The sequence below is a fragment of the Muntiacus reevesi genome, chromosome 1, assembly GCF_963930625.1.
Source record: "Muntiacus reevesi chromosome 1, mMunRee1.1, whole genome shotgun sequence".
Lineage (NCBI taxonomy): Eukaryota > Metazoa > Chordata > Mammalia > Artiodactyla > Cervidae > Muntiacus > Muntiacus reevesi.
Genome location: NC_089249.1, coordinates 83,507,138 through 83,531,963, shown reverse-complemented (window position 1 = coordinate 83,531,963; position 24,826 = coordinate 83,507,138). Strand labels below are relative to the sequence as shown.

Sequence of the window (24,826 nt, the reverse complement as noted above, 5' to 3'; positions counted from 1 at the left end):
GAATGATAAAAGTTGCCTGTCATATCAGCAAACAAATCCTGCTGGGCCATCTAGCCACCAGCCACTACTGACCTTAATAAGTGCATTAAGAAGAAAGCTATCTGTTGTTGGAGTAGGAAATGGCAACCCACAACAGTATTCTTGCCTGAAAAATCCCATGAAGAGAGGAGCCTGGTGGGCTACAGTCCATGGCATCCCACAGAGTTGGATATGACTGTGCATGCATGACTGAACACAGACTGTAGGATCTTAGGTCCACAAAACCTGGCCCACAGCTGTGAAAGCACCAAGACTTTGAAGCTCCCACTTCATCCTCATGAGGTGTTTCAATGAGGAAATCACCAAGGATTTCTTCTTTTCCCCTGATCTATTACCACTTCTCACTGCCTCTCTTCAAGACCATTGTTGGATGCTGACTGGACAGGGCTTGAAGGAGATGCTGCCCTTCTCCCACTGGTCTCTTCTTGCCGGACATTACTACCCAAAGGATCAGAACCAGGGAGCTGGGAGGGCACATGCTGCCTGAGAACCAAAAGTTGCCACGTGCACCCAAGTGCCCGCTTACCTCCCCCTCGCCGGCTCCCGGCGAAGTGAATCCACTCTGCTGGCTGAAGCTTCTACCGTGGTGCCAATCCTGTGTGGGGCACTAGATCCTGCGACAGGGGCCATGCTGAGGTGGCCCGGCCCTGCCCCCGACCCTGGAGGACAGGCCGAGGAGAGGCCAGTCTTGACCGACCTGGCCAAGAGAGTTCTCAACCTCGGCCCAGCCCCACACACTCGAGGTTAAGAGTCTCAAACCCTAAAGTTTCAAAGGAGCGAGACTCTCGAGTTGAATCCATCTCCCGGCCTTTGTGAGGAAAGTTGAGGGAGGAAATCAGACCAAGAAAAAGATTATGTGCATCAAAATGCATAATCAAAGAAAAATAGGATTTTCTGACAGAAACAGAAGTGTGTTTGGTCTGAGCCAACAGAGCATCAGGTAAGGTGGGAAAACACCCTTGCCACGGGGGTGGAAGGGGAAAGACCCAGAGTTTCCTTTGGGACCCTGGCCCCTTCCCAGAAAGCATTATCCATTGACGCTGTCCCCTTCCCGACATCTGTGGTCCTTAGAGATATTTGGGATCCCAGGTCTCACCTGGGGGCCTCCATTCCAACTCTTTTTTTTTTTTTTTTTTTTAAGACAAATCCCAACAGATTGCATCACTCTGATGTTTGCTTTTCAACTATCAAGGTCCTGAGGTCCTGAAAGCATCTGGAGCTCACAAATGGAAGGAGTAACTGACCAGCTGCAGTTCACGGAGAAGCCTGAAATTTTGGCCTGGGAGAAGACTGGAGGGAGTGGAGAGCAGATTCTGGGGCATCCTGAGGTCTAACTGCCTGGGGGCCCACAGGACCTCGCTCTGGGAGAGGTGAGGAATCCTAAGTCAGGGCCTTTCAGGAACCCAGATCCTGACTTAAAGGATCACTTGGGCTTCCAGAGTCTTCTTCCTTTGAAAATTTGACAGTAGGTGTGTTCAAACATGCATTTCTTGAGTATGTCACTAGGCATTAGTGGCCGTGTGGTTTCCGTGGTGTAGTGGTTATCACGTTCGCCTAACACGGGAAAGTTCCCCCGTTCAAAATCGGGCGGAAAAAACTTCACTGTTCCGCAAACTTTAGGTTCATATTTTAAACACAAAATGGAGGCCCGCCTCGGGGAGGGAGGCTTGGAGCTTCAGCTTCACCATCAGTCCTCCCAAAGAATATTCAGGGTTGATTTCCTTTAGGGCTGACTGGTGTCATCTCTCCTTGACCTGCAGACAGGTTTCTCAGCAGGCAGGTAAGGTATCTGTTTTTCCCATCTCTTGAAGAATTTTCCATCCACCGTTAGTTGTGAACTACACAGTCAATGGCTTTAGTTCACGAATCAGAAACAGATGTCTTTCTGGAATTCTCTGGCTTCTTCTATGATCCAATGGATGAAAAATGGAGGGAAAGAATAGAACCAAATTAACTGGAAAAGTGTATGGAAAAGGTTAAATAGAGACTACTACGAACAATGGAAGAAACTTCATTAGTAAAATGAGTTTACAGGGTAGCTGATGAGCCTACTGTTTCATGAATTCCAGGATTCCCAGTGACCTGCTTTCCCCCAGAGATCCCGGACATAGGTCCTCCTATGTGCGTGTGCGTGTGTGTGTGTGTGTGTGTGTGTGTGTGTGTGTATTCAAGACACAGAGTAAGGTAGTACTGGAGCTCAGGAGAGGATGCACAGATTAGAAACAATCGTACATCATTTACATTCTAAGAGTGACACCCCTCCCTGGGTGGGCTCGAACCAAGAACTTTTCGGTTAACAGCCGAACTCCGTAACAGATTGCACTGCAGAGACACGAGGAGAGCTTACTCCTCACTCCGACAGAAAGCAAGCATGCTTAAGGAGCTAGCCGAGCCACCTGTGTCTCTCAGAATGGCGTTTCCCCCTCCGAGCCTCGGACAACCTGAGAGATGGAGTCCACTCAGCGTGTTCATTCTGGCGGGGAAGCCGTGAGATTCCGAGGGCAGAAGGTCCCCGAAGGGTCCCCGCCGCGCGTTGCTCCAATCCCGCCGCACATGCCAGCGCCCAGGAGACGCCCGGAGCTTGATCCAAGCGGCGCCCGAAGGAAGCTGATGGCTCCTGGTTTGCTCCGCCTTTATCCGACCATTTGCCCTTCTGGACATCGGTTTAGTAGATGGGGTGCGTGTGACTGCAGCTGGAAAGAGATCACGTCCAACGAGGAAACGTGAAAAGGAGCGAGAGCAGGCAAAAGCATGGATGAGACAATGAGACCTCCCAGGAAGCCTGTGAAGAGGCTCAGGACAGATCGTGAGAGAGAAAAGATAATTTCATTAAGTAGCAGGAACATTTGTTGTGCTGTTCAGTCGCTCAGTCCTCTCGGACTTTTTGCGACCCCATGGACTGCAGCATGGAAGGCTTCCCTGTCCATCACCAAGTTCCGGAGCTTGCTCAAACTCATATCCGTTAAGTCGGTGATGCTATCCAACCATCTCATCCTCTGTCACCCTCTTCTCCTCCTGCCTTCCATCTTTCTCACCAGCAAGGTCTTTTCTACTGAGTCAGCTCTTCTCATCAGGTGGCCAAAGTACTGGAGCTTCAGTTTCGGCAGCAGTCCTTCCAGTGAATATTCAGGAGTGATTTCCTTTAGGATTGACTGGTTTGATCTCCTTCATCAAAGGACTTGATCTCCTGGATCAAGGGACTCTCAAGAGTCTTCTCCAACACCACAGTTCAAATGCATCAATTCTTCCATGCTCAACCTTCTTTATAGTTCAGTTCTCACATCCGTACATGACTGTTGGAACAACCGTAGCATTGACTATATGGACCTTTGTTGGCAAAGTTATGTTTCTGCTTTTTAATATGCTGTCCAGGTTGGTCATAACTTTTCTTCCAGGTAGCAAGTGTCTTTTAATTTCATGCCTGCAGTCACCATCTGCAGTGATTTTGGAGTCCTGGAAATAAAGTCTGTCACGGTTTCCATTGCTTCCCCATCTATTTGCCATGAAATGATGGGACCAGATGCCATGACCTTAGCTTTTTGAATGCTGAGTGTCAAGCCAGCTTTTTCATTCTCCTCTTTCACATTCATCAAGAGGCTCTTTAGTTCCTCTTTGCTTTTTGAAAAAGGGTGGTGTCATCTGCATATCTGAGGTTGCTGATATTTCTCCCTGCAGTCTTGATTCCAGCTTGTGCTTCATCCAGCCTGGCATTTCGCATGATGTATTCTTCATGTAAGTTAAATAAGCAGGGTAAGAATATAGAGCCTTGACGTACTCCTTTCCAATTTTCAACCAGTCCATTGATCCATGCCCGGTTCTAACTGTTGCTGCTTGAGCTCCATACAGGTTTCTCTGGAGACAGGGAAGGAGGTCTCTTGAAAAATTTTCCATACTTTGTTATGATCGTCAAAGCCTTTAGTGTAGTCAATGACACAGAAATAGATGTTTTCTGGAATTCTCTTGTTTTTTCTTTTTTTTTTTTTATTTATTAATTTTTACTTTTGGCTGTGCTGAGTCTTCATTGCTGTACTCCAGCTTTCTCTAGTTGCGGTGAGTGGGGGCAACTCTTTGTTGTGATGTGCAGACTTCTCATTGTGATGGCTTCTCTTGTGGAGCCTGGGCTCTAGAGTGCAGGCTCAGTAGTTGTGGCACATGGGCTTAGTTGCTCCGAAGCAACTAAGATTCCAGATCCCTGGAATCTTCCCAGACCAGGGATCGAACTCGTGTCCCCTGCATTGGCAGGCAGATTCTTTATCACTGGACCGGCAGGGAAGTCCTCTTGCTTTTTCTATTATCCAAAAGATGTTGGCAATCTGATCTCTGGTTCCTCTGCCTTTTCTAAATCTAGCTTGAACATCTGGAAGTTCTCAGTTCACATTCTATTGAAGCCTAGCTTGGAGAATTTTCAGCATTACACGGCTAGCATGAGAAATTGGTGCACTTGTGTAGCGGTTTGAACGTTCTTTGGCACGGCCTTTGTTTGGGATTGGAATGAAAATAGACCTTTTCCAGTCCTGTGGCCACTGCTGAGTTTTCCAAATTTGCTGGCAAATGAGTGCAGCAATTAAACAACATCATCTTTTAGGATTTGAAATAGCCCAGCTGGAATTCTCTCACCTCCACTAGCTTTGCTTGCAGTGATGCTTCTTGAGTCCCTAAGGTGACTTTGCACTCCAAGATGTCTGGCTCTAGGTGAGTGATCACACCATCCTGGTTATCTGAGTCATGAAAATCTTTTCTGTGAAGTTCTTCTGTGTATTCTTGCCACTTCTTCTTAATATCTTCTGCTTCTGTTTCTGTCCTTTATTGTGCCCACCTTTGCATGAAATGTTCCCTTGGTATCTCTAATCTTCTTGAAGAGACCTCTAGTCTTTCCCATTTTAATTGTTTTGCTCGATTTCTTTGCACTGCTCACCTTGAAAGGCTTTCTTATCTCTCCTTGCTCTTCTCTGGAACTCTGCATTCATTTGGGTATATCTTTCCTTTTCTCTGCCTTTTGCTTCTCTTCTTTTCTCAGCTATTCATAAGGCCTCGTCAGACAACCATTTTGCATTTTTCTTTTCTTTTTCATGGGGATGGTTTTGATCAAGGCCTCCTGTACAATGTTGCGAATCTCCATCCATGGTTCTCCAGGCACTCTATCAGATCTAATCCCTTGAATCTGTCACTTCCACTGTATAATCAATCGTAAGGGATTTGATTTAGGTCATACCTGAACGGCCTAGTGGTTTCCCCTACTTTCTTCAATTTAAGTCTGAGTTTGGCGATAGAGCTTCTCCATCTTCGGGCTGCGAAGAATATAACCAGTGTGATTTGGGTATTGACCATCTAGTGATGTCCATGTATAGGGTCGTCTCTTGTGTTGTTGGAAAGAGTGTTTGTTATGCCCGGTGCGTTCTCTTGGCAAAACTCTGAGGGAGAATCAGAGAAGAGCACGAAAGAGAAAAAACCTCGAACTTCTGTAGGTGTCCACAAATAAAACAGCAAACACAGTGTGAGTATATTTATGTGGGACAGTTACCTTATGCCACGTTGTGTATTGTCACTGTATAGTGTAGGTGCTGCATTGTGGCAGCAGCACCCTTGGTTCAGAACCAGGCTAAGGCAAGGTAGTGTCTATAGCCTGTCTTGCCATTTGCCTTTTTTCTTTTTTTCAGTTTGACTTATAGTTGATTTATAATGCTGTATTTGCTTCAGGTGTATAACAAAGTGATTCAGTTATACACACATATACATCTATTTGTGGTTCAGATTATTTTTCCTTTTAGATTATTACAAGATATTGAGTACAGGTCCCTGGCTATACACTAGGTGCTTGTTGGTTATCTGTTTTCTACACAGTAGTAGTGTGTATATATTAATCCCAAACTTCTAATTTATCCCTTCCCCTTTCCCCTTTAGTAACCATAATGTTGTTTTCTATATCCATGGGTTTATTTCCATTTTGTACATATGTTCATTTGTATCAGTTTTAGTGTTATTTTTTAGATTTCTCATATAAGTGATGTCATATGAAATTTGTCTTTCTCTGCCTGGCTTACGTCACTAAGATGGCAATCTCTTGGTCCATTCACGTTGCTATAATTGGCATTATTTCATTCTTTTCGGCTTTTTTTTTTTTTGGTTGAGTAATATTCTATCCGTTTACTTTTAATTCCAGCACCAGCTATGCCCCCTAGCAGCAGTGGGAGAACAGAATTTGCTGCTGGCCCAGAAAGCAAGATGCAGCGAGAAGAGGAGTAAACCCCACAGCGCACAAACCTGCCGGTCAAAGCAAAACCTAGAATGACTGTTTGTCTCACTGTTAAGCAGAACACATCCCCAAAGTTGAAACATTGCCCTTCAAGGAGCCTTGTCTATAGTTTACATTAACAAAATAATATGGTCATTGTTGCTGTTGTTGTCGTTTTCTGGTAAACATATTTCTAATATCAGTGATTTTTTTTTTTTTTACACTAAAGGAGAAGGCGTATTTAAGACGTTTACAATAAAATGCAAACTAGTCATCATGGTCTAGACCAGTTCCTTTCCATCCACCAGCCACTGATTTTTACAGAAACAGTAAATCATTGAACTATAGGCACAGTTTGTTGAATTTTTGCAAATGTAATCAGCACCCAGATCAAATTGTAGAAAATTCCCCCCATCCCTGAAATGTCATTTGAGCCACTTTCTAGGCAATTCCTACACTAGATTGCTGCTTTTACTACTCTTCTGAGGTCTACTGCAACAGTGTACTGTTGCCTGCTCTTGAAATTCAAATGAAGGAAGCTACATATCTGGTAACTGATTTTGCTTTCATGCAACATTTTGTTCATTAGACATATTCAAAGTGTTAAGGATATCTCATTAATTTTGGTATTATTGGAGTAATTTTGTTGGGATTTTTTGGTGTTAACTGGTGTTCTTGATGAATTTTCTATACCAACTTCTTGTACATTTGTGCATTCAGAGAAGTATTACAATTGCTGGGTCATGAAGTAGGTACAAGACTAACTTTATTAGAAACTGCGAACAGTCTTCTAGAATGATTTTGAACTGACTAGTACAGATGCAATTGCTCCATATTTGTCAGCATTTAGTGTAGGAATTTTTTAAAAAGCAGTCGTGCTGGAGGCTATGTAATGAGATCTCCTTATACGTATGACGTTTATTTTCCGAACGAGTAAATATGTCAAGAGTATTTTCTTATAACGTCTGGTCATTAAAATATTACCTTTGTGATCCCTGGCTTAGACTTCACAGGAAAAGGGAACCAGGTGCTGTGGTCCGTCACTGAGGTGTCGATGGATTTTCCTAAGTGTCTCTCAGAGACAGAGACCCAGGCTCAGGGTATTCCCAGAGTGGACAGGTTTAGATCCAATGACTGGCCCAGAAATAGTGGACATGCCCCGCCTCCCAGGTTTTTACCATCTCCACCCGCTTTCAGTTAAGCAAGTGCAGAACAGGTTTTTAGAATATTCTCTTTCAACGTATTCATTCACATTCATTTCCCCGAGTACTCTGAATAGCCAATTCATCTCACTACCATAAAGGGAAAACTGTTATCAGCAGCATAAGCAGATGGTTCATGTAAAAATCAACATCACAATATCAATACGATGGTGATCCAGGGAAATGGCCTGACTCTCCAGCTGCTGTTGTTTGGAATCCCCGTGGTCTCTACCAGGCAGTGGGCACGCATTCCCTTTTGTTTGGGAAACTGGCTCAGAAGACCTGTTAGGACAAATGTTATGTCCAGGGTAGAGCAAGAGGTGAGCGACGGAGTGGGGCTGGTGGATGGGGGCCGGGGGTGTGGACTAAGCCTGCAGAGGCAGCAGTAGATGAGGCAGCAACTACTGGCTGTGCGTGTATGTGGTTCCAGAAGAGCTGATGAAAGGCAGTGAGTCTGGTGGCTGAGAGTGTGTGCTCTGCCTGTGTGGGGAGGGGCAGGAGGATTGGGAGATCTTTGCTAGAATTACTTTGCAGAGAGTGATTTGGTAAGGGTGGGGGAGGGGAGGAGGGCGAGCCTGAGTGAAAGACGTTGGCCCCAGGGGCCCATGCTTGTAGTTAGCTGGCAGCAGAGTCATGGTGATCTTGAAGGTGATTTCTCCAATGCAACATCTTGTCCGTTGTCATCCCGGCGTTCTGACCTCTGTGGTTTCCCTACTAGGGTGAAATTGACTTCAGAATTTCTGCTTGATAATCCCTAGATAGTAAAATGTCTATAGTCATTCTGGTGAATTGAGGAAAGGACAAACTCAGCTGTTTAAAGTAGCAGGGGATGGATAGGCATTACCTGGAAAACGTATCAGAGTGCTTCATCCATGTGTCAAAGCGTATCTTCCATACTTGGTTGATAAAAAATTTTGTACGTCTTGATCTTGGTGATTATTTCACATCAAGCAGCTGTTCATTAATGATTTGTGCATCTTGTCTTGTGAATACACCTTAGTAATTTTCTTTTTGGATAGAACGGGCGGTCACATGTTGGAGAACCCAGTATAGACCATTACCATGTTGAAGAAAAGAAAGTCAGATGCCCCGTGTAACACGGATGCCATGCCGTGACTCGGATTCGAACCGAGGTTGCTGCGGCCACAACGCAGAGTACTAACCACTATACGATCACGGCGTGCCACATATCAAGCGATGAGAACGGCCTTTAATGTACGTCCTTTGAGGTAAAATGATTTCCATCGTTATACGCTGCTTCATTCTTGGAAACGACGGCTATTCGTTTTCTGTCTTTCATGCTCGATCATGGGTTTCCCCGCTCTTTCTCTCAATTCTGATACATTATGACAAAATGAAGCAAAATGAAACCAAACACCGATTCTCATCTCCCCAGATCCGGCACGTTCCTTCTGGGAAGCCTGGCTGTCCTCGTCCCCACCTCGCCGGCTTCTTTTCCAGCTCCTCGCTTTCGTCCCTTTGGCTCGAGACCTTCCCCATTCGCTGCTTCCGGCTCCCGCCCCACCGACCGCGGCCGAGCCGAGGGAGGGCAACACCAGCGGTGCAGACGGTCGGTCGGGTGCAGGCGGAGCAAAGAACCCAAAGATCCAGTCGGGGCCCACCCGGCGTTCAGCCTCCCTCTGGCCCCCGCGGCTCCGGCCCGGGGCGTCTCTGGCGCGTTTCTTCCCTCGCAAATGTGTGTGGCTCCCCCGGTCGTGGAAGCGGGTAATTACCCATCCGTGGGGATGAGAAGTACCTTACTTGAGTAGCGTGTCTCTGGGGCGCCATCTATTAGTGTCTTTGGCTGTTCACGGGAAGGTTGGTTGTTCTAAACACACCTTGGGAAAGCCTTCCTTGAAACACTCAGAAGGGTTGTGGTTCTTTCTCCGCTGCGCACCCTCTCCGGGAACGGCAAAAGGGCTCCTCTACCGCTATGCTCCTGTCCTGCGTCTTAGGCGCACAGGAGGTTTGCCAGGTCACTGGGAGTCCAGAATTCCCTGAAGCAGTGAAACCAGTAACCGTATTTCTTTACGTTTCTCCTTTGCTGAGCATGTAGCAAATCCACTGTTCTGTTTTGTAATCAGTTACATATTTCTATAGAGATTTATATTAAAAATCTTTTATTTTCCCCATACAGATACCATTTCTCTTTTCCTTCATCCCTGGGCATACATCCAGACTTCCATCTGGTGGTGTTCTTCCTGGAGGATTCCTTTAGCATTCCTTGTATCGTGGGTCTGCGCTGATGAAGTCTTTCAGCATTTGTATGTCTGTAATGGTCATTATTCACCTTCACATTGAAGGACTCTGAAGGTGGGTAGTGATAGAATTCCACCTTGACTTTTTTGGCTTCAGTCCTTTGAAGAGGCTGCTCCACTGTCTTATAAGTTCCATGTATCTCTCTCCTCTTCTCTCTCTTTTTAGTCTTTATTAAGTTTGTTACAGTATGGCTTCTGTTTCATGTTTGATTTTTTTTTTTTTTTTTTCTTTTTTCTTTTTGCCATGAGACCTGTGGGGTCTTAGGTCTCCAACCAGGGATCCAACACCCGGGAAGTCCCTCACTTCTATGCTTCTGATGAGATCTGACAAGTGTAGTTTTGTTTCTATATGTACCTGGTCTTTTTCCTCTGGTCCCTCGGGGACTATATGCTTTCTCAATGGCTTTGAGCACTTTAATTACGATGGGACTAGATGTGTTTTTTCCATGTTGTCGTGCTCATTCATTCTGTCCATTTGGCTCCTTGGATCGGTGGGTTTTTCATCTTTACTATGATTGGAATTATCTGACATTGTTCCTCCAAAAACTGTTTCTCGTCCCTCAGTATTTTCAGGAGCATCAGTCACCCATGTATCCCTTCTGGTTCAATTTGATTGACTCATTCGTTCATCCATCTTCTTCTTACCTGTCATTTTCCTGACTCTTTGCATGACTGACATCCTTTGACTGGAGCCCAAGCGTGGTCAGAGTTTCCCATTTGGGGCACTGGCTATTTTGGTATTCCTACGAATCTTCTTGAGTTTTACCTGGGGTACATTCGAGTGACTTATAAATGGTTTGATCCCTTTGGATCTTCCTTTCATGATTTTTTAGGTAGGTTAGTCTAGAGCTACTTATTCCCAATACTGTAACAAGAGTTCTCTGAATGTTCTTCCCAATGGCCCATGAGTGAGGAGTAGTTCTGTCTGGGGGGATCGAATACAATTGCTTGTCCTGTGTGAGCAGCAGGCATTGCACCAGGATCTTTTTAAAACTTTCTTTCCTTGGCCGCAGACACTTTCTTCATAAGGATACCCCAGTCGTTACTCTGCTGAGTACTTGAGGGAGACACTTTCATATCCCAGCCTTCTCCGTCTCCCACTCTCTCTCATCACTGGGCCTTTCTTCATGTTTCTCTCTTTTATTATTAACTTTTATTGAAGTATAGCTGTTTTACAATATTGTGATAACAGCAAAGTGAATCAGCTATACATATACATATATCCCCTCTTTTCTGGATTTCCTTCTCATTTAGGTAACCACAGAACATCCAGTAGTTCGCTATGCCATAGAGTAGGTTCCCCTTTGTTATTTACTGTGTACATAGCATCAGTGGCGCATATAGGTAAATCCTAACTTCCCAGTTCCTCCAACTCCCCTGTCCCCCTTGATATCCATACCTTTGTTCTCTACATCTGTATCTCGACTTCTGCATTGCAAATAACAATCACTGGATCTTTGTCCTGTGAACTCTAGCTGCCTTGCTCTCCACCAGCACTCAGCTTCTTGAGCCCAGTGGATTGACCTCAAATCCTCCTCTTGGTGCCCAGCCTGGGAACTCACTGAAAGCAGGAAGCTGGGCCCATGGCAAGACTCATCTTGTTTGCTTGTCACCTCTCAGGGCTTGCTATCCTTTGCTAAAGCCTGATTTTCAGTGGCTTAGAAGCTAGTATTTCATGCTCTTTGTCTTTTTGTTCCTTTGGGAGCGGGGCAAAGGGGGAGAGTGAGATTTAGGAAGGAGGGTTAGTCTGATTTCTGTCACTGCACCTTTGCTGGAAACTGAAGGCATCCCTTGTATGTTCTTAGTTTTCCCTAAATAGACGTTCTAATTTATATTCCAGTGTATTTTGCCAACTCAAGGAAAGAGTCTTTTTCTTCATGGTCTTGCCATCACAAGAAATTGTCAATACACATGTCTGTTACTCTAACAAAGGAATTTGTGCCCTACTGACTCAGCTTAGCGGGAGGTACAATGAAAAGACAATGTGTTCATCTCCCAGAGATCGCACATATTCAGCAGCTAAAGTTCCAAGCTGATCGGAAAGTATTCTAATAATTGTAAGTGTTTATAGTAGTGACCCAGTAATTCACTCCAGAGAAGACCAGCCAGAATGACTCTGGAGAGCTTCTTGCAGAGCAGCTTATGGATTACAGGAGTTTAAAGGGAAAAAAAAGACTCATTGGTTCCAGACATTTATCGTCTTACCTCCCCTTTATGAGTTGTATTTTGGCTTAGGTTGGATGCACACAATCTAATGAGGGGTCTCCCTCCAATTTACCGGTGCATTTGCAAGCCTGAGACTGTCTCCGAATGATATCTCGACAGTGAGACAAGTTGGTACAAGCTACAGAATCCTGCACCGATAATATATCTTGTGCAAACCTGGATCCTGAGAGTTCCTGGTTCGCCTTCCACTGATTCCTCAGTTGAAGCTCATGAGGAAACAAGAGCTCTTTGGACTTTCCGTACTCAGTTGAGGATGTCTCTAGGCTCTAGGACATTTCCCTCTGCCCTTCTCTTTCCCTCTTGGAGTGTATGCCCTTCTGTCTCTCTCTGTCCTTTATACTCTAGGCTGCTGTGGATTTTCTGTCTTCCTCACCAGTTTTCTGGAACTGTGCATTAGGAGTCCTTCAGTCAGGAAGCACTTACTAGGTGCTCACCAGGTACCAGGCCCTTCTCCTGGAAAACTGCTGTTATCAGGAGCAAAGTCAAGGTCCCACTCCTTGGTGCATTCACACCAAGAGGCATCAAAAATAAGACACACACACAGAGAGACAAATAAGAATCACAGCAGAAGAACAACCTGTCATGTTCTTCTCAGGTTCATCTGCCTGCCAGTGCATAAGGACTCCAGCACTGAGTAAGAAAAGAATTACATACCACATGGGAAAATGGTTGACTTGAGATCTAGAAGGCAGGTAACTAAGAATCAGGAATTTTTTTTTTTTTTTAATAAAGGAGTACCTCAGGTAAGCAACAGGTCCTTCCTTAGCTTAGAGAGTCCATGTGTTGTACTCATCTTCAAGTGACATTATGGCTACATTCAGGAACATCTGCTAAAGGTACCCACACATCCTCTTAAGCTGTTAAGCTATAGCCTTTCTATGTATACTCTATAAAAATATGGGCAGCATTATTTTTACCATAATTAGAAATTCTCCAGGCAAATATTATACATTAATTCAACCAATTTAATATCCGTCAGAGAACTTAAAGTTAATGATAGGTCTTAAAAGAGAAATTTGAACTGAATCGTGACTGATAAATGCTGCTTAGAATCACATATTAGATGAGACCTAAAAACATTTACCCCAAATTGAAAGGGGAATTATTATGTCACTATGATTTTGAGAATCTAAAGACTGAATCTTGATTTAAAAGGTATTATATGATATATTTAATTTACTGAGATACATAATTTTAAACTTTATAAATAATAATAAATCTGAAAGTCACCATGAAGTAGTTTTTAGACCAAAATTTTTAAAGCAGTGTGGTGCATGACCAGGAGTCATCGCTGGGAGCATGACAGGACAAATATTTTCTATGTAATTATACATCGATTATTAGAATTTTCAGGAGTGTAAAAGTATTCGAGCCTCATCCTTATTATCAACTTGAATGCTATTCTTGTTTGTAGCATGGAGAGCACTAACTTATCTAAAGCTAAACCTTTTTTATATCCCTGACTTACATTTCAGCAAAATCAAGTTAAAGGGAAAAAAAAAAAAAAAAAATGACCCATATAGTTGCTAGTCACTGAGATAGAAAGGGTGGTCCAGAGCTCCGCTTTGGAGAGAGGCAGAACGACGTATGTGTGGGAAAGCAGGGTGCCTCTGTGCTTGAATTCAGAGCGGACCTGGGACTGGGTCCAGGCCAGAACACAAGACTAACTAAGCATTATTGTCACAGGGCAGCCACCCAACCGACCGCAGCCACACAGCAGCTCTGGAAAGCTTTTGAGAATATGCCCCTCCCTTTGCAGCATTTCCCATCTGGTTCTCTCAGCCTCCAACCACAGGGAAGGATTCTTCACCCCTGTGTCCTGACAGAACACTTGATGCTCCCTGCAGGGCACAGGGAGCCAGGCAAGAGCCACGGGGGCAGCTGCACTGCCTCGACGGGTTTCTAGCAAAGGAGCGCGGAAGTCCCATGGACAGAGCGGCCTGGTGAGCTAGAGTCCAAGGGGTCGCAAAGAGTTGGACAAGGCTGAGCCAGTGAGCACGAGCAGCAGGCGGTTCCACCACTCAGAGGGAGCCAGAGCACACCTGATTGCCCGCCAAAGCAACCCTCAGGAGGCAGAGGGCAGCCGGTGCCGCGGAGGGCAGAGGATGAAAGCCTAGACCGTCCGGGAAACAAAGGGCATGAGTGGCTTGCACTTGAGAAAGACCTGAATAGAAGTCCAACTAGGCAGTCTTTGCAAACATTCCCCCCTAGAGTGGCATTGGTGGTTCAGTGGTAGAATTCTCGCCTCCCACGCGGGAGACCCGGGTTCGATTCCCGGCCAATGCATTGTGGCCTTGTTTCTTTTAGGTTTCCCTGGTGGCTCAGAAGATAAGGAATCTGTCTGAGGAGATACAGGAGACCTGGGCTGGGAAGATCCCCTGGAGAAGGAAATGGCAACCCACTCCAGTATTCTTGCCTGGAGCATCCCATGGACAGAGGAATGCTACAGTCCAAGGGCTGGCAAGAAGTCCAAAAGGACTCAGCAACCCAAAAGAGAACGGATTCCAGGTTTCCGAAGGGCCAAGAGGCCCTCTTCTGGACGGTATAGCTGTTCCCTGACCTTGGAAGACAGGTCCCAGGGAAGTTAGCTTTGAGAGGGACGCCAAAGGAAAGGAACAATCCTGAGACATCCGCACATTACTACCAAGTACGATGTCATAACTCTTACATAAAGAAAGAATGGGATGGCAACTGGGCACTTAGGTACAGAATATAGGATGTTAGTATTCTTGCAAACTTTTGGTATCTTAGAAAAGCTTTTGCTTTGGGTTTTTAATGAATTTTTGGAACTGAAGCCTCACATTCTCTTTGTATGGAAACTCTGTTAAGTAAGACTCTGGGTTTACCATGCCAGGAGAAAAGAGTGGAGGCCAGAGCTGGCCAGCCCAGGCTGTTCATGGCATCTGAGCTCCAACAGCCAGCCTGAGGTCCAGGACTCAGCGGCATTTAGAAACTCTGTGCAGAAATGTTCTGCACTGGACCTTTACGCAAAATACAGTTCCGATCTGGGCAGGAAGAGAGAGACTTGTGTGAGTGCAGACGGTGGAAGAAAGAAAGTTTTCCCTGACCGGGAATCGAACCCGGGCCGCGGCGGTGAAAGCGCCGAATCCTAGCCACTAGACCACCAGGGAGCTGTACACAAGACGCTTATTTAGCTTCTCCAGGTGAAAGGTGAGTGCAAGACGAGCCTTCAGAAAGTCAGAAAGCTGGAAAGGAAATGTCGCAGCGGCCCAGGGCTGTGTGCAGCTGTGCGAGGCTCCCAGCCCTGCCCCCGCCGCTCATCGGCCTTCGCCTCTCCTGTCCTGGGCGTCGCTTTGGCTCCGGGGCAAGGACACAAAGTAGCGGGCTGGGTCCCTCCTGCTCTAGCTCTAGCGCGGCGTGCTGCCGAGCCCAGGTCTTGCTCTCTTTGTGAACCTCGGTTTTCTTTGGTAAGAAAGAAGGCTCGGTGATGAGTGGCGGGTGATGAGCGGATCCGTCCACCTCCAGATCTCTGACCTGGCTCCGGGGCGTCTCCGAGCGCTGAATAAACTTCCAGGTGGTCACCAACTCTGCCTGCACCTGCGTCCCCTGCCTCACCCCGGGCCTTTCGCGCCTGTAGGTTCTGCCAATGAGAACGCACATCTCAGGGAGAAAAAAAGCAGGAGGACTGTTTCCGCCCGGTTTCGAACCGGGGACCTTTCGCGTGTGAGGCGAACGTGATAACCACTACACTACGGAAACGGGACAATTTCTGCTGGAAGACAGTATCCATGAAATCCCGAGGTCCCGTCACCGCTATCCACACCACCGACTGTTAACTCTGAAAGAGGGACCTTGACGCCCCTAGCTGTCTCAGGCACGGAGACGGCGGCCCCCGAGGGCCCTGCTTCCGGGTTCCTCCTCTCCCCTGAAGTGAGGACCCTCGGGCCCCCACAGGCTGCCTTCGGGGTCCCGCATCCAACGCAGAATCCTCAGACCCTCAGCTGCGCAGCCTGAGTTCAGGGGTCGCCCCCGCCGACTCCCCAGCTCCCGGAAGCCGCACGAGGCCCAGGAGACCCCGCAGCCCAGCGGTGTGGACGCCGCCCCTCCCAGGCTGCGGACCCGCGCCTCGGTGGCCCTTTCCACGGCGCCGGCGGTCAGCGCTCCGGGCTCTCAGGAATGACCGACGGTTCCAGTCCACCCGGGACCCGCCCTCCTCGCTGCCCCTTTGCACCTGACTCCTGCGCCCTTTCTCCGCAAGCCCGTTCGCCGCAGCACTTCTCCGGTGTCCCCTAGGCAAAAGGGAGTCTCTTTGGTGTTCTCTAAAAAAAAACCTCACCCCAGCGTCCCTGGGTGGGCTCGAACCACCAACCTTTCGGTTAACAGCCGAACGCGCTAACCGATTGCGCCACAGAGACAGCAGTACGCGACTCTTTTGGACTCCGTATGGAGTAGACACTTAAGGCATTCCCAGGGTGAGCGCTCTGTCCCCCAGAGAAACAGTGCCATTTCCCTGTCCCATACCCGCCACAGATGTCAGCGCCCCCGGAGAAACCGGCATCCAGGGCTCGATCCTTCCGGGCCGGAACGGAAATCGATCCAAGGACAGCTGAACACCCGGTGGGCTCCCATGATTGCTCTTCCCCGTTTCCTCCCCTACACCCAATGGATGAGAGTCTGCCCACCCTGGCAAAGGCCTCCAGGGCCGAGGTTGTGCTTCGCTTTCCTGTGTCCACCAGGCGGTTTCCACCAGAGTGGGCTTTCCTGAGGGCTCAGACGGTAAGAATCCGCCTGCAATGCAGGACACCGGGGTTGAATCCCTCGTTTGGGAAGATCCCCTGGAGGAGGGCATGCAACCCACTCCAGTATTCTTGCCTGGAGAATCCCCATGGACCGAGGAACCTGGCGGGCTAAGTCCATGGGGTCGCAAAGAGTCGGACGGACTTAGCGACTAAGCACACAGATCGCGGAGATGGTCGCCCTGTGTCAGCACGCCCAGGACAGAGTCTGGCACTCGCTGGGGCGCTCCAGGACTTGGATGAGTACATTATCGTCTTTTGCCCTTCGTCCCATGAAGACCCCTGAGAATGGAAATACGGGATAGTTTTCGAAGTGAACAGTTCTGTTTTAAAAGCCTTTATCCCGGGTTTTGGATTTCGCAGCACCCCTTTGGGCGGGCAAGGTCTCCGGAGCACTGCCTGCCGGGTGGAGCGCCCAGCTGGGTAGACTGCGTTCTGTGGGGTCCACCTGGGAGCGGGAAAGGGCGAAGACCAAGCGGGGAAGGCGGGTTTGGGGGGAGCGCACTGAGACCTCCCAGGAGACTGGGGCCAGGATCCCCAGTGGTGAGCACTGCTTCAGTCTGGTAGCAGAGTGGGGGAGGAGGGAGAGGGCCGGCAAACCCCAGAATGAAGGAGGCAGAAGGAGAGGGGAGGAAGGAGAGAATAAAAGCATTCGTGCTTCTACCCTCCCCTCCTCCCTCTCTTGCCTTCTCTCCTCTTCTTGGTCTTCTTCCCATCCCTACAGCTGAGAAATCTTGATACACCCACTTTTGAGAAGAAAGGCCCAACTAAGCTGTGCTCAGGTGCACACATTCTGGGTTGTAAAAATCGTTCTGTCCTTATGTGGCCTTGGAGGAAGTACCTGGCATGCCTTGAGGGGTCCCATGGATAGGTCAAGGCAGAGTGCAGATGGAGAGGAGCAGGGCAGGAAAGATGGAAACTCTGGGTCTTCTCATTTCTACCCACTCACTTCGACGTCATCGCTCTCGTAACTGGTTGCAGAAGGTGAGTCGCAGGGACCCCGTTCAAGCTGTTTCAACTGGAGCCAACCTAGATTTCCACCGAGTCTGATTTCTGCCACCCGCCGTTGCCCTCAATAACCTCAAATTCTTCCAAACTAAAATCTGGCCACGGTAGAGCTAAGAAGACCGGTGATATTGGACTATCTTCAGCTTTTGGCTCTTTCCTCCCACATTTTTAAAAGTCCTTCCCACCTGATGGTTTCCCGGGACACGCGCACGGACAGCCCAGCTAACGAACGGCCGCGGGGCTCTAAGCAGCGCCAGCGTGGTGGTAATGAGAAAACCCAGGGCGTTATTTTCTTCCTATATCAGTCAGAGTCCGTTTCAGGTCCTTGTACCCATAAACCTTGACCCTTCTTCAAGTTCTCCTGGTGGAGCACTTTGTGCTGTTCGTTACCACTCAACATCTTGAGTTTCCAAGAAGTTTCATCTTCTTATCCTGGAGCTGTGAACTTCCTCCTCATAGCAAGAGCCTCCCGCCTCCCCTTTGCCTCCTTCCTCCTTGAGTCAACCTCTGTCCAGTCTCTGGGAACAAAATACGTCTCCAGGCAACACTGGGCTTCTTTCTGACTCTGTTTTTTGGCCGGCTAAAAACAGGTGCTGTTTTTTTTTTTTTCTGCTCTGTGTATCAGATTAGGGAAGAAACAGTTTTAGGATACGACGAAGAAGTAACGATTATTACTCGGAGCCATGATAGGATTTATATCTACTCTACATGTAAATATTTAGTGTGGTGGTATTTTGTGCACATAAATACTGTCTGTACTTAAGACAGCTTGGATGTGCATCCTCTATGATTCAGCAATCAGTGCTCTTGGATACCTTGATATTTGTACGTCTTTTTTAAAACTGCAATTTCTGGGTTTGATATGTTAAGAAATGGGAGAGAAACTGACTTGACCGACCTGGTCAAAGAGTCTGTGACTGCCTAAGTGTCAGAGCCCTGTCTCGTGTCCTCCGCGACATGTGGTTGATCTTCAGTCACCCCAGGTGAGTATGGGGCTTTCCTGGTGAGCCAGCAGGTAAAGAATCTGCCTGCAATGCAACAGAGCCGGGTTAAACCTCTGATTTCGGAAGATCCCCTGGAGAAGGGAATGGCCACCCACCCCAGTATTCTTGCCTGGAGACTCTCTTGGACAGTGGAGCCTGGCGGGCTACAGTCTGTGGGGTCACAAAGAGTCGGGCACGACTGTGCGGCACTGACTTCACTTTTAGGTGAGTATAGCTGGTTTGTCCGACTGTTTTATGTAAATAGTTGTTCTTACTTACATGGCAAATGTAACAAATAGACACCTCTTGTGAGAAGAACTTACCCCTCTCCAAATCAGAAATCTATGAAGAAGAAGCGTTCTCCTGCCTCCACTCCCACTCCACCGCTGACACGCTTTATATGTTATATGTTATATGTAAGTGGTGGTGGCGGCTTAGGAGTGTAATCAGCCCTATGAGAAAACTAAGGGACCCAGGAAACCCCGCCTCCTGCCCTGACAACCGTCTGCCCGCTCTGGGCTATGATGGGAAAAGGGTGAAGGCAAAGAAAAGGAAAACAACACTCTTATTTGCAGAAATTTTACCTCAAGATGGGACACTCTGGTTAACCTAGGCAGACTATGCGGTTGGTGATGGAGAGCTAAGGGGGTCCTCCCTGGCACAAAACCCAAAGTGGATTTCACCTCATTTTCTGAGGTGAGAGTGAGCTGCGTCGATCAAAGGAGAGGAGCAGAGAGAAAGCAAGAGGGATGAGCACCTGCGGGAGTCAGCCGTATTGGAGTCTCCTCAGGGCCTTAGAAGAACTGCCCTGAGCTTACGGGTGGGACGTCTGGCGGCTAAAGAAGCGGATACAGTTCTCTGGCGGTGGAGGCCAGGTGCCTCCCGAGGGGGTTCCATGGTGTAATGGTGAGCACTCTGGACTCTGAATCCAGCGATCCGAGTTCAAATCTCGGTGGGACCTTTCTGCCTAGTTAGAAGAGGCACACTTTTTACACCCCTCATAGGACCTGCCTTCCGGCTCCCGCGACCCCCAGCGGCGTGGTTCTCACGGACACGGCGGACAGGTGTGGGACCGACCCGACCCGGGGCGTCCTCGCTGGGCGCGGGCGGCTCTGCCCATCCCTGCCCACCAGAGCCCGGCCCCTCCTCTGCCCTCCAACCCCCGCCCAGGGGCGCAGCGACCCCCCCAGTGCCGTCCCCCCGTCGGGTCCCCTGGGTCTCTGGAGTAAAAGGCAGAGGCTGAGCCCACGGAGTCCTGCCCCGCGAGGGGGCTTCGCACCGCACGGCTTGTAGCTGCACGGTTGTCCCTGTGAGTAAATGGTGGCGGGGAGGGCCTGCGATGTCACTGATCAGCCAGGATGGCAGCTTTCGGGTCCAGGGTCCCAGACCTGACTGGGAAGAACTGTGTTTTAGTTAGGTTCTCTATTATTCCGAATTGTTGTTGACCCTATCCCAGTTTATTTTGATTTTATTCAGAGGTTCTCGCTCCTAAGTCTCCGCTGGGCACGCAAAGCCGCTGTTCGGCCAAGGTTTGAACCTTCACTCCTGGAAATCGCGTCCTTTGGTCCCAAGCTCAGCCCGAAAGAGGATTCTGGCGTCTGAGGAGACCCCAGGTCCTTGACCCACGGCCGCCCGGCCAGGCTGCTGCGGACCGAAGGGGAGACGGGCCGCTCGGAGTCCGCACCCCCGGCCGGGCCCCCTTCGTCCTGCCGAGACTCTGCTCCACCGAGAAGGCACCCCACGACGTGAGCGGATGGAAACACTTGTGTCCTCTACTGCGTGGGAGGAAAACACGGATGAGGCCCGTGATGGACCTGAATAGCTTATTAAGGTGTTCCCTTCGCGGTGCTAAGGAGCATCTCTCCGAGGCTTGTAATTTGGAACTTTCAGCGGTTACAAAGGACTCAAAGACGCAGCTGTCTTTGGAGGACGGGAAAAGAAAGGGGTGCCTGCGTCCTCTGTGATCAGTCGTGTCCGACTCTTTGCAACCCCATGGACTGTCGCCCGCCAGGCTCCCCTGTCCATGGGATTCTCCAGGCAAGAATACTGCAGTGGGTTGCCATTTCCTCCTCCAAAGAAAGGGGTAAGGCCGGCGAAAAGATCGCCGGAAGGGCAACAGCAGGAGAGAACAGAGGATGAACCCGAAGGGAGAGCAGCGCGCGGGTGCCGCGGCGGGGCGGTCCCTGGGTTGGGGCGACTCACAGCGCCTCACTCTGGAGCAGCTGCCACCCTTCACTGAAATGTCCGGGAACCCGGTTCACCCCGAATCGCAAAGCTGCTGGCCTGGCAATTGTTCTGGCAAAGTTCCGTTGGCGGTTCCGTGCGGAGCAGTGAGGTGGGCTGTGTGGGTCTGCGGGTGAGCGGAAGTCCTGGTGGCTGCCTTGGGGATGACTGGGCGGCAGGGAACCCGCGCACACTCCACTTTCCCCTTTTCAGGCCGGTCTGCAGCATCTGGGATGGGAAACTGGAAAATCGGAGCATCAGTATTTATTTAGAGATAAGGAGATAAACAGCCAGTCGGTTTCCTGACCTTAGAGTGTTTATTCTTTGAAGAAATGTGGGATGGGATCAGGGTCTACTCTTTCCCATTACAAGTTTTGAGGCATATGTAACTGTATATTATATATACGTACACATTATATGAGTAAAGCTCACTGCTTGTGTTTCCAACTTAAACGTTTGTGTAATTATATGTATCACTCATAAAATTCTGGGTCTTGTGTCATGTGTAGGAATGTTTTCCACTATAAAACCATAAATTGGGGGTGGGGGGCATTCTCGAAGCAAGCAATAGGCCCATTACTCCCCCTCTGATGGGCTGATCACACGAGCTAGTAGACTGGCAGACCCTCTCAGCCCAGGAGGTCACTGCTTTCGTCTCTCTAGGAAGGTTCGTAGTCACTGAAAAGTGTCAGTAACAAATAAAATCACACCCAATCTTCATGCAGTGTTGCTCCCAAAATGCAAGAGCTTACACCCAATGAAGACACGCAAAGTGCCATGTGCCCAGGCATGGTCTACAAGCTTTAAATGGGTTTACTCACTTAATCCTTTCAAAAGGCTGGTATCACGTCATCATCCTCATTTCACATATGAGAAACCTGAGACATAGAAAGGTTAAGTAACTTGTCAAGTCAGTCAGTGAGTGGGATCCGAAAGCAGGAATTTGAACTGAAGCCTTCCTGGCCCCACGGTCAAAGAAGAACACAAACCGTAAAAATGCTTGACAAGAAATTTAAGTCCGTATATTTCTTCTGAAAAAACACCCAAGAGGAGTCACGTAACAGGCATTCAGTTCAGTTGCTCAGTTGTGTCCAACTCTTTGCGACCCCATGGGCTGCAGCACGCCAGGCTTCCCTGTCCGTCACCAACTCCCGGAGCCTGCTCAAACTCAAGTCCACCCAGCCATCTTGTCTTCTGCCGTCCCCTTCTCCTCCTGCCTTCAATCTTTCCCAGCGTCAGGGGCTTTTCCAGTGAGTCAGTTCTTCGCATCAGGTGGCCAAAGTATTGGAGCTTCAGCTTCAGCATCAGTCCTTCCAATGAATGTTCAGGACTGATTTCCTTTACGATGGACTGGTTGGATCTCCTTGCAGTCCAAGGGACTCTCAAGAGTCTCCTCCAACACCACAGTTCAAAAGCAGTATTTCTTTGGCACTCAGCTTTCTTGATGATCCAACTCTCACATCCATACACGACTACTAGAAAAAACCACAGCTTCGACTAGGTGGACCTTTGACTGCAGAGTAATGCCCCTGCTGTTTTAATATGCTGTCCAGATTGGCCATAGCTTTTCTTCCAAGGAGCAAGCGTCTTTTAATTTCATGGCTGCAGTCGCCATCTGCAGTGATGTTGGAGCCCAAGAAAATAAAGTCTGTCACTGTTTTCACTGTTTCCCCTCTATTTGCCATGAAGTGACGGGACCAGATGCCATGATCTTCGTTTTCTGATTGTTGAGTTTTAAGCCACGTTTTTCACTCTCCTCTTTCACTTTCATCAAGCGGCTCTTCAGTTCTTCTTCGCTTTCTGCCATAAGGGTGTCGTCGTCTGCACATTTTTGTTAATCTCAGAGTTAATCTCAGGGTTGATTTCCTTTAGGATTGACTGGTTGGAGTTCCTTGCTGTCCAAAGGACTCTCGAGAGTCTTACCCACACCCACAAATCGAAACCGTCGATTCTTCTGGCTCTCAGTCACCGTCACCGTCCGCAGTGATTTTGGAGCACAAGAAAATAAAATCTGCCACGGTTTCCACTTTTCCCCCATCTATTTGCCATGAAGTGATGGGACCAGATGCCACGATGATCTTAGTTTTTTGAATGTTGAGTTTTAAGCCAGTTTTGTCACTATCCTCTTTCATCCTCATCAAGAGGCTCTTTAATTCCTCTTTGCTTTCTGCCATCAGAATGCTATCATCTGCATATCTGAGGTTGTTGATGTTTCTCTGGGCAATCTTGACTCCATCTTGTGAGGCATCCAGCCTGGCACTTTGCATGATGTACTCTGCATATATAAGTTAAATAAGCAGGGCGACAATATTTTACAGCCCTGACATACTCCTTTCCCAGTTTTGAACTTTATTGTACCTAGGTTTAATACATAAGACCTTATTATATCTTTTGCAGGGAAAATAGCTTGATATGATGAAAGCTTAAAGTACATGTAAATGAGATATGAGCTTTGGGTAAGCGCTTTAAAAAAATTATATTTTAGAGATGTCTACTTCAAATGATCTTTCCAGGTATTTGGTAAAGTCCTAGAGTTGTGCTGACTTAACCGATGGAAGTAAATTAATTAACTAGGTAGTTTCAAAAAAATAAGATACTGAGACATCAATTACTAAGTAAACTAAGGTATTTAGGAATACTAATAAAAAATGTTTGAACTAAACTTAAATTCTCAATGAGTGAAATTCAATTCTGACGAATAGAAGTTCACGGCCAGTCGCGACGCTTAATGCGTTTTACTAGACACACACACAATACTGCATCACAAAGACAACTGGATTTGAAAGGAACCGGTTTCCCCTGGACTGCTAAATGTTCCGTTCTCCCCCATTGAACGCCGTTATTTGAAAAAAGGTGCACAGGCTTCAGCCGACCGCCAGAACGGTGCTGGGCAGGACGAAAGGCAGGCAGGCAGGCAGCGGAGCACGCCAGGTCCCAACACACAGAGGCTGGGAGAACAGGAGCGGGAGGCGGACGTCACTTCCCTCAGAGGGCGCCCGGCGGCAGGTCGGCCCGGCCGGACGGCGTGGGAGGACGGAGGCGGGGACTAGGGCGGGGCGGGGGCTGGAGGGAAGCGCGGGTTCCCGTTGACGTCATCGATGGGGCGTGTCGTATGCAGATGTATGAGCGCAGGGGCCGCTGGTCCGTGATCTGGTGCTTAAACACGATATGGTCTCCCGTGGTGTGGGAGAGAATTCAGGACTTTTTGCTTGAAAGTGCGTGGATCTGCTGTGTGGAAGGTCCCAGAAGGCTCGGGGACGTGGGGAGTAAAGTGAGCGTGTGTGTACAGTGTAGGGCGTATGAGGTTGAGGTGGGGCGGCAGGCTGGCAACTCATACTTACCTGGCAGGGGAGATACCATGATCACGAAGGTGGTTTTCCCAGGGCGAGGCTTATCCATTGCACTCCGGATGTGCTGACCCCTGCGATTTCCCCAAATGTGGGAAACTCGACTGCATAATTTGTGGTAGTGGGGGACTGCGTTCGCGCTTTCCCCTGGCTTTTCTGTGTGCTTAAGAGTAGAACAAGGTGGGGGGTTCTGGTACAGCCGCGGTGAGTGTCGCAGTATTGGGCAGGTCTCCCAGCCTTCTAGCAAATCAGAGCTAAACGTGAAAGCCGCGACCCGACCGGTGGGGTCGCTGCCAACAGCCGCAGTCTGCGCTTGAGAGAGCGGGGGAGTCGTTTTTTTTCCCCCGTCGAGTGAACGCGCGCCTGTTTCCGGCCTTAACACTGGGAGCGTGCCCGGGATAGCATAGGTGCGGCTTTCTGGCGTAGGCTTGTTTTAGGTTGAAAAGTTTAGGCGGTGGGAAAGGCTTGCCTGGGGCGAGGATACAACATTGAGGGGCCCTTACCTGGGCCAAACAACGCGGAGTCGACTCGGGTGAAAAGTCAGGGAGGCG

At 48.4% G+C, this 24,826-nt stretch overlaps 7 non-coding genes across 7 annotated transcripts; 3 read left to right on the top strand and 4 right to left on the bottom strand.

Moving 5' to 3' along the window:
* Positions 1 to 8,581: 8,581 nt before the first annotated feature.
* On the bottom strand, positions 8,582 to 8,653 carry TRNAH-GUG (transfer RNA histidin (anticodon GUG)). Its single transcript has one exon. It is a non-coding gene; the product is annotated as a tRNA-His (tRNA).
* Positions 8,654 to 14,172: 5,519 nt separating this feature from the next.
* On the top strand, positions 14,173 to 14,243 carry TRNAG-CCC (transfer RNA glycine (anticodon CCC)). Its single transcript has one exon. It is a non-coding gene; the product is annotated as a tRNA-Gly (tRNA).
* Positions 14,244 to 15,016: 773 nt separating this feature from the next.
* TRNAE-UUC (transfer RNA glutamic acid (anticodon UUC)) lies at positions 15,017 to 15,088 on the bottom strand. The gene has a single exon. It is a non-coding gene; the product is annotated as a tRNA-Glu (tRNA).
* Positions 15,089 to 15,604: 516 nt separating this feature from the next.
* Positions 15,605 to 15,677, bottom strand: TRNAV-CAC (transfer RNA valine (anticodon CAC)). The gene has a single exon. It is a non-coding gene; the product is annotated as a tRNA-Val (tRNA).
* Positions 15,678 to 16,259: 582 nt separating this feature from the next.
* On the bottom strand, positions 16,260 to 16,333 carry TRNAN-GUU (transfer RNA asparagine (anticodon GUU)). The gene has a single exon. It is a non-coding gene; the product is annotated as a tRNA-Asn (tRNA).
* A 3,261-nt stretch (positions 16,334 to 19,594) lies between these two features.
* Positions 19,595 to 19,666, top strand: TRNAQ-CUG (transfer RNA glutamine (anticodon CUG)). The gene has a single exon. It is a non-coding gene; the product is annotated as a tRNA-Gln (tRNA).
* A 4,595-nt stretch (positions 19,667 to 24,261) lies between these two features.
* LOC136156509 (U1 spliceosomal RNA) lies at positions 24,262 to 24,425 on the top strand. The gene has a single exon (XR_010661050.1). It is a non-coding gene; the product is annotated as a U1 spliceosomal RNA (small nuclear RNA).
* Positions 24,426 to 24,826: the final 401 nt, after the last annotated feature.